At 42.5% G+C, this 8,368-nt stretch overlaps 1 non-coding gene across 1 annotated transcript; it reads left to right on the forward strand.

Annotated features, from left to right (window-relative positions):
- The first annotated feature begins 6,006 nt into the window (after positions 1–6,006).
- LOC123624873 lies at positions 6,007–6,110 on the forward strand. The gene has a single exon (XR_006730239.1). It is a non-coding gene; the product is annotated as a U6 spliceosomal RNA (small nuclear RNA).
- Positions 6,111–8,368: the final 2,258 nt, after the last annotated feature.

Raw genomic sequence — 8,368 nt, forward strand, 5'->3', positions numbered from 1 at the left:
AACTTCTGGGGGTTGTTCAAGTTCTGTTTCTTGATGTGGGTGCTGATTACACAGGAGTGCTCAGCTTGTGAAAATTTATTGAGTCAGTTTCATGATGTGAGCACTTTTCTGTATGCATATCATACTCAGTAAACATTTACCCAAAATACAATATCACCTAACAGTAATGAACTTTTCTCACTTCCAGAGTCTCTTAATTGCTTAAGATTAACTTGTTCCAGATGTGGAACAAGACAGCTGGCTTTCCAGGAATTGAGAATTCAATAATGCATTTTGATTAATTTAGCAGAAATGTTTCTGTAGCTGTTGTGAGTTTCCAGGGTCCTGCCATGCAACCTCAGCCATTTCTCTCTCTCTCTGAGATGGAAAAACCCAACAGCACAGGCTAATTACTTTCCCAAACATTTCCAGGCAGTTTCTAGTTCCGTGATGTCCAATGTGACAGCCATTAGCCACATTTCAAGTGTCACATTAATGGCTAATATGGCTTTTCCAAATTGAAATCGGCTGTGAGTATAAAATACACCCTGAATTTCAAACACTTAGTTTAAAAAGAAATTCAAAATATCTCCTTAATAATTGTTTATTGATTACCTATTTAAAAGATAGTATTTTAAATATAGTGAATTAAATAAAACATATTATTGAAATTAATTTCACACTTTTCTTTTGTTTGTTTGTTTTTTGTTTTTTTTAGAGACAGGGTCTTGCTATGTTGCCCAGGCTGGCCTTGAACTCCTGTGCTTAAGCAATCCTCCCACCTGAGGCTCCTGAGTAGCTGGGATACAGGTACACCCCACTATGCCTGGCCTCATCCTTTTCTTTTTGTTTGTTTAATGCAGCTACTAAAATTTTAAATTACCTAAGTAGCTTGTATTTGTTTCTGTTGGACAATGCTGTTCTAGAATGTTCCTCCACAGTTAGAACGTATCCTCAATTATTGCCAAAATTTTGTTTTCTAAACTGCACATTGCATTGAATTTTATGTGATGGATGATCATGTATTTTAGCTGAACAAAGTTGAATTTTATTCCTCAGTGGTGAAGTTGGTGACTCCAGCTATAATCATTCAATCCTCTCAAAAGAGAGGCAGTAATATGTCAGTCATACCAGACACTAAAATAATAAAAGAAGACAGCTCATTAGAGGACATGAGTATATGGACATATGTGTGGGCCATTTTCTCTCTAAAGAAAAATGTTCTAAAAGAGGAAGTTTTAAAACACCTACATTGAGTCATCTTATTTTTTCCAAATGTCAGGCTTGATAAAATGTTAGATAACAAAAAACTGGGTTTACTGTGCTGTGAATTTTAATTTCTTTTCTTTCTTTCTTTCTTTCTTTCTTTCTTTCTTTCTTTCTTTCTTTCTTTCTTTCTTTCTTTCTTTTTCTTTCTTTCTTTTGCTTCAGAAACTGGAAAATAAAAGTAAAATGTTTTTTCAAAAATCTGAAAGTACAGATTCTGGGGCCAGAATGCCTGCTTCAGATTCTACCTATGAGCTGCATGACCTTTAGGCAATTTATTTCACCTCGCTGAGACTCAGTTTCTTCACTCTTAAAATGGGTATATTGAAGCCTACGCCATGGGGTGGTTGTCACATCGAGTGAGATCGCACGGCTGGAGGGATAGGAGTAGTGGTGGTGTGAGGCACGTGGTTATGTTCAGTTATTGGAAGCTATTATTATAATTGGAAGCTATTATTATAATAAGAAAAACTTATTATTCAGCTGGTCAGTGGGCAGAGGCATAATCTTGTGTGTTCTCAGGGAATCAATCATAATCAGAAGGAAAGAGCTTGGAGGGGAAGAGAAAATCACAATGGACCTTAGACACTAGCAGAAGAATGTCAAGGCAAAAGGAAAGATCAATGACACCAAAAAACTCCCAGAAACAAAGCAATATAAGGGTTCAAAGGAGTCCATTGGGTAATAGGTAGGGCGTTTGTAAAACTGGTTAGGCCAGTTTGGATGCACCATAGAGTGGAAGGAAAGGGTTTGGCAGAGCCAAATTGCTATGTGTTCATCTAAACCTGTTTCCTCTGCCTCCTGGGCACCACCTGGACTACATTTCCCAGCCTTCCTTTCGGTTCTGTGTGGCCATGTGACTGAGTTCCATGCAATGGAACGTGAATAGAAGTAATATATGCCACTTCCAGGCTCATCCATTAGAAACCTCCTGTGAATCTCCCCCACATGACACCTTCCCCTTCTGATACCTGAATACAGAGGATCTAGTGGAGACCACCATGGCCCCATGAGATGCAAGAGCCATGATGGAAGATCCTGGGTCCCTGAGTCACTACATGGAAGGTCCCCTGCCAACCGGGAGCATTAGCATCGGCTCTATCCTGTTATGTTATACCACAGAGACTTTGAGATGTATCTGTTACAGCTTCTACACTTACCCACACTAACTAATATCAGACTTGGCCTGGGGGGAGGGAGATGAGAAAGTATACTCTCTATAGACAGCTTATGTACACAGGATGACAGCGGGACAGTTTGGTGACACGCTCACTCAATGCTCAATAACCTTTACTTCTGCATTCTGCAATCCTATCTGATTTCTACGATCAGCCAGTTCTCTGCTGCAGAAGCTTCCATTCTCCTTTAACATCATCCCAACTGCCCGCCCCGGCACCCTCCAGGGGTGATGACTTGCAACCATGCCAAAATTAGAAAAGTTGGCCCCCAACGCTGAGCCAGATTTTTACTTAGATTCTTTCAACTACCAATCAGGACACAAGGAAGAGAGGCCACTCAAAAGACTTTTGCTGCCACATCACTCCCCATCAATTTCGAGACTCAGTGGTATTCATATTGAAACAATCCATATTAAAATAATGTAGAGCCACAAGGTATAAATATTAATAGTAATCAAAGTCTGATTTTTATAAAAGAATAGATATAGCCAGAATTAACCAGTCATTGTTCCCTAACTTCCTTGCCGCTGTAACTGGTCACTCCTTAATGACACCATCCTCCCTGACAGGCACAAGGCTTGTGACTCCCTCACTACATGTACGGATAACATTGCTGTCACAAATCCCAGGACTTGTACCCAAAACTGGGTCTTTGGGGTATTTTTCAGACTCTGCATTCTGGGGGACGGAGGGGGTACCCACTGATGCCAATCGACCTATGGACAGGTGTGGAAACGGATCCGACAGCCTTGAGACGCCCCTACCCAGGAAATCTCCCAACTGAGAAGACAATCTCTGCTTCCCAACTCTATGAGTTCATTCCCAGCCAATCAGCAGACCCAATTCCCTAGCCCTTTGTCCCCAAACTATCTTTAAAATCCCTTTCTCTCAAATTCTTGGGGAGATAGATTTGTGAAATTACTCCCATCTCCTTGCCTGGCACCTTGCAAAATAGAACTCTTTCTCTGCTGCAAACCCTGCTGTCTCAGTATATCCGCCTTCACTGGGCGGTGGACAGGGGACCCTGTTCGGGCTCTAATAGTATGGAATCCCACTATCAGTTCAAACAATCCAAGAGCACCAAACCCCACTTGGGGATGGAGAGATATTAATAATGGTCCATAAGTCTCCATTTTCCCCTTCATCCAGCTAAACACACGGGCACCCAACCAAAGATTACATCTTCCGTCCTCTTTTGCAAGTAGGTGTGGCCATTGAAGCATGTAGGACCAATATAATGTGAGCAGAAATGATGTTAACAACTTCTGAGTGGGTTCACTCTTCCCCTTCATATTGGCTGGTATCTGGTTGCATCCATGAAACGTCTTGGACCACGTAGATGAAAGCATTCCCCTACAGACAGACAGCAACGCGACAGAAGGTAGGCGGGGCTCTAATCATATGCAGCCACCATCCTGCCATCTTGCTTCCACTGAGATGTGAGGTGAGGGAGACACAAAGCTTTATCTTGTTTAAGCCACTGTTACTTTGAGTCTCCAAGACAGCAATTGAATCTATATCCTAAATAATTCAGTTAGACGTGGATCAGCTGTGTGTTCATGTCACGGTCAACCCCGAAGGGGGAAACAGAGTGACTGTTCCAGCAGGAAGGAGAAGACACAATCATTTTATTACCTTACCCAGGACAGACATTTCCACGTCAAGATGTGTATCTACCTTTCTCTTATCTGAGGGATGAGTGCTTCTCTGTTCTAGAATAAAAAAAAAAAACAAGATGGCTCTTTGATCACTGCATGCTCTGGAGGGGAGGAAGGCTTCATCTTTACATCGCCACAGTGGAAGGGCAGAGGGGCCAGAGAGGGCCAAACTTGCACTTTTATAATGGTATTAATCTCACCCATGGGGGCAGAGCCCTCATGTCCCCACCACCTCCCAATGTCCCACCTCCCGAACCACCGCAGTGGCAACCGACTTTCAAGATGAGTTTTGGAGGGACAAACATTCAAGCCATGGCAACCCCCAGTGGGAATCTGAGCAGCCCATATCCAAGTCTTTCACCAGACATCTCCTATAACTGCGAATAGCATCCTCTCAGCAGGAGTTTGATTTTCCTGCTATTCTTTTTGCATTATTGGAGTTAAAGAGAAACTGAATATCTAGCAATTAACAGGGCATTTCTCCTTTTACAAATTAGTCAAGTGATTCATAAATACATTCTGGTAAACAATCTCAACAACAAAGAAGAGAGAAAAAGCACGAAGCAATGAGCATCCTTGTACATGTACCTTTGTGCACCGTTATGATAGGACAGTAACCTAGATGGTGGAACTGCTCCATATGGGGTTTAGGGTAGGTGACATTATTGGCCCCAGCTCTTCACCCCTCCCTGTATCCACACCCTTGCCATGTAATTCTGCAGGGCCCTCCCTTTGTGGGTGGTACCTCTTCCCAATCCTTGACACCGCTTGGCCATGTGACTAGCTTTGCCCAATAGAAAGAGAAAGAAGTAAAGTGTTACCAATTCTGAGCCCAGGCCTCAGGGGGCATTGCTCACTTTCACTTGCATTCTCTTACTTCTCTCGTAATCATAAGAGGGACATGTGCAGTCTAGCCCACTGGTCCCAGAAGGCAATGAGAGATACAAGAAGCAGAGCCACAGCCAATTGAGCCCAACTAATTCAGCCAACCCCCACCCCACATACAGACTCATAAAAAATACTTCATTGTTTTAAGCCACTGAGTTTTAGGGTCATTTGTTACACAACAGTAGCAAGCTGATACTAGGAGTTATACTTCTTTCTTTAAAGCAGCAATCCCCTCATCCACTGCTGAATTTTTTCAATAGTGCATCAAGTGTGGACAGTTGAGTTCATGGCATGCTTCACTGGCCTAAGCAAGGCCTCTCTCTTGTTGAATTTATTGTCTTTTAGCCCCAGTAGGCAACCAGGCTAAATTGTTTAATACACATTACTTAGAGTCCTTAATGTTAGCGGCTATAACAAACAAGTCCACAAGTCTCAAAGACTTAAAATAAAAGTAAAGACTTGTTTATCACTTATGTAAAGCTGGGTGCAGGTCCTGCAGCCTTCTCCACCATGTAGCTATGCCTTCAGGAACACGTGGCCTTTAAGATGGTGGTTTAGTCAAACCAGAAGTCTAAAATAAAAAAAAATAAAAAATAAAAAGATGTTGGTGCATTAGGAGAGAGAGGTGGAGGAAGCATGTACACTTTTAATGGCCTCACTCCACTGGTGATGTGTCACCTCTCCTCTGTATATGTATAACAATCTCGTAGCAAACATTCAGAGGAAGGAAATTCTGACATACACTACAACATGGATGAACCTTGAAAACATTATGCTAAGTGAAATGCACCAGACACAAAATAAATACTGTATGATTCCACTTACATGAAGTACCTAAAATAAGCAAATTCACAGAGACAGAAAGTAGACTAGAGGTTCTCAGGGGCTTGGGGGAAGGGGAAATGGAGAGTTGATGTTTAACGGATTGAAGATTTCAATTTGGGAAGGTGAGAAAGTTCTGGAGCTGGATGGTGGTGACGATTGCACAGCCATGTGCATGCACTAATGTCACTGAATTGTACACTTAAAAATGGTTAGTGCTCACTTTGGTAGCAAATATTCTACAATTGGAACGATACAGAGATTAGCATGGCCCCTACACAAGGATGACATGCAAACTCATGAAGTGTTCTATATAAAAAATTGTTTTTAAATGGTTAAAATGATAGACTTTATGTTATATATATTTTAGCACAATCTTTAAAATCACCAAAAAATGCAATGGATTTATTATGATTATTTTTAATGAATTGATAATTTTAAAAAATGTATCTGTCTTAATTTAATACCTAAATATTGATAGCTACAACCCACATTAAAAACAAACTCTTTGGACCTGGCCGTGACTGGTGGCTCACGCTTGTAATCCCAGCACTTTGGGAGGCCAAGTTGGGAGGATCGAGTTTACAGTGAGCTACGATCAAGCCACTGCACTCCAGCCTGGGTGACAAAGCGAGACCTTGTTTCCAAAAAATAAATAAACAAATAAAATAAAACTCTTTGGGGACCTCAATAATTTGCAAGAACATGAAAGAATCCTATGACCAAGAGTTTGAGGACCACTGCTTTATGTACAGTTGGGTAAGTCTGAAGGCAGCGGCTAAGCTACCCTGCTACCCTCCACTCCTGCACCTCTCATCCACCTACTTCCACCCGCTCCCAATTCCCCAACCCCCAACCCCTATCCCCCACCCACCATCTCTGGAAGAGTTTGCAAACTCCCAGGAATTAAATGCAAAAACGTAGGTCAGTTTCCTCAGGAGTAGACGGGCGACCTCTAGTGGCAATAAAGGTATTGCTTGACAGCACAAAATCTCTCTAATAAGTCATTTTGTACAGTTCGCTGAAATTCCCAAGTAGAGGTGCAGATGGTTGCTGAAATGAAGACTTTCTTTGAGCATATAAACTTTAAACCAGCCCCGCGCGGTGGCTCACGCCTGTAATCCTAGCACTTTGGAAAGCTGAGGCAGAAGGAACGCTTGAGCTCAGGAGTTCAAGACCAGCCTGAGCAAGAAGGAGACACTCCCGTCTCTGCCTCGTCTCTACTAAAAAGTAGAAAAATTAGCTGGGCATGGTCGTGCGCGCCTGTAATCCCAGTTACTCGGGAGGCTGAGGCAGGAGGATCGCTTGAGCCGGGGAGTTTGAGGTTGCTGTGAGCTATGACGACACCACTGCACTATAGCGGGGGCAACAGAGCAAGACCCTGTCACCAAAACACAAAACAAAACAAAATCCCCCACAAAACTTTAAACCTGCACCATGCCTCCACTCATGCACATTCACACACACACACACAGTGTAACACTCACATGTACACACAATCACACACAGACTCAACTAGACATGCGTACACATTTTCATACACACAGTCACACGGACACACACAGAAACACACACACACACAAACTAAGACCCACGTATGCACTCAGAAATACTGTCACACAGAAACACACTCTCACACACGGACACACTCATACAAACACACAGACACACTTTCACATACACAACACTAAAAAGAGCATGTCATTAACAAAGCGAACTTAGTAAATCAATGTCATTGTCTATTTTTTAAAAAACTGTAATGGAAAATTGGTTTTTTTCCCAAAGCCATTAAATAAATGTTGAACAAATAATTAAGATGAATCTAGGTTTGGCAACGGGCCAAATGACAAGTCCACAATCCCTTAGCTGCAGTCCCTGCGGACAGATGTATTTCAGAACTCAGAATTGCTCCAGTGTTAGGCTGGTCAGAAGGCAGTGAGTTATCTCAAGTGACTGTTCACAGTCAGTCGCAGATTGAACTCCTTGTGCCACTCTTTTCCCCTTCCCACTACTGCACTTGACTAGTCAAAAAACGAAAAAGAATCGTTCCAATTTTAGAAAGGTGATTCTAAGCAAATGCCGTATATTATGTAATTTATGGATCTCAGAGGCCTATGGCAGGCACCCCCCCATCAGACGTGTTAATATTTTTGCAGCAAAGTATGTGAATATTCACAGTAAAGGAGATAAATAAAGAGTATAAATAGCTCATATTATTTGATTTGCCACCATGTGAGACTGGAGCAAAATTACCCCCAAAAGAATTTTTCGTGGTCAGAGATTTTGGGAATGCGGAATTTTGGACACGAGATTTGATTAGCAGGCTCCTTACGTTTACATCCACATATACCCCTGCTTTAATTGTAAATTTTCCATTTCAGGTTTGGGGGTGGGGGATAAGCGGGGGTGGGGGTAGGGCTGGGGGTAGGATCCAGGGAAACGGTGGTCCTAGAGCGCCCTCTATCGGCAGCCCCGGCCCTTGCAGTTGGGCTGCCAAACTGGGATGTCCACGGGCTGCCAGATCCAGGGTCCCGCTGGGTCCTGATTGGTCCAAAGCTTCATAGTAATCCCGCCTTC

The sequence above is a fragment of the Lemur catta genome, chromosome 19 (genome assembly GCF_020740605.2).
Source record: "Lemur catta isolate mLemCat1 chromosome 19, mLemCat1.pri, whole genome shotgun sequence".
Lineage (NCBI taxonomy): Eukaryota > Metazoa > Chordata > Mammalia > Primates > Lemuridae > Lemur > Lemur catta.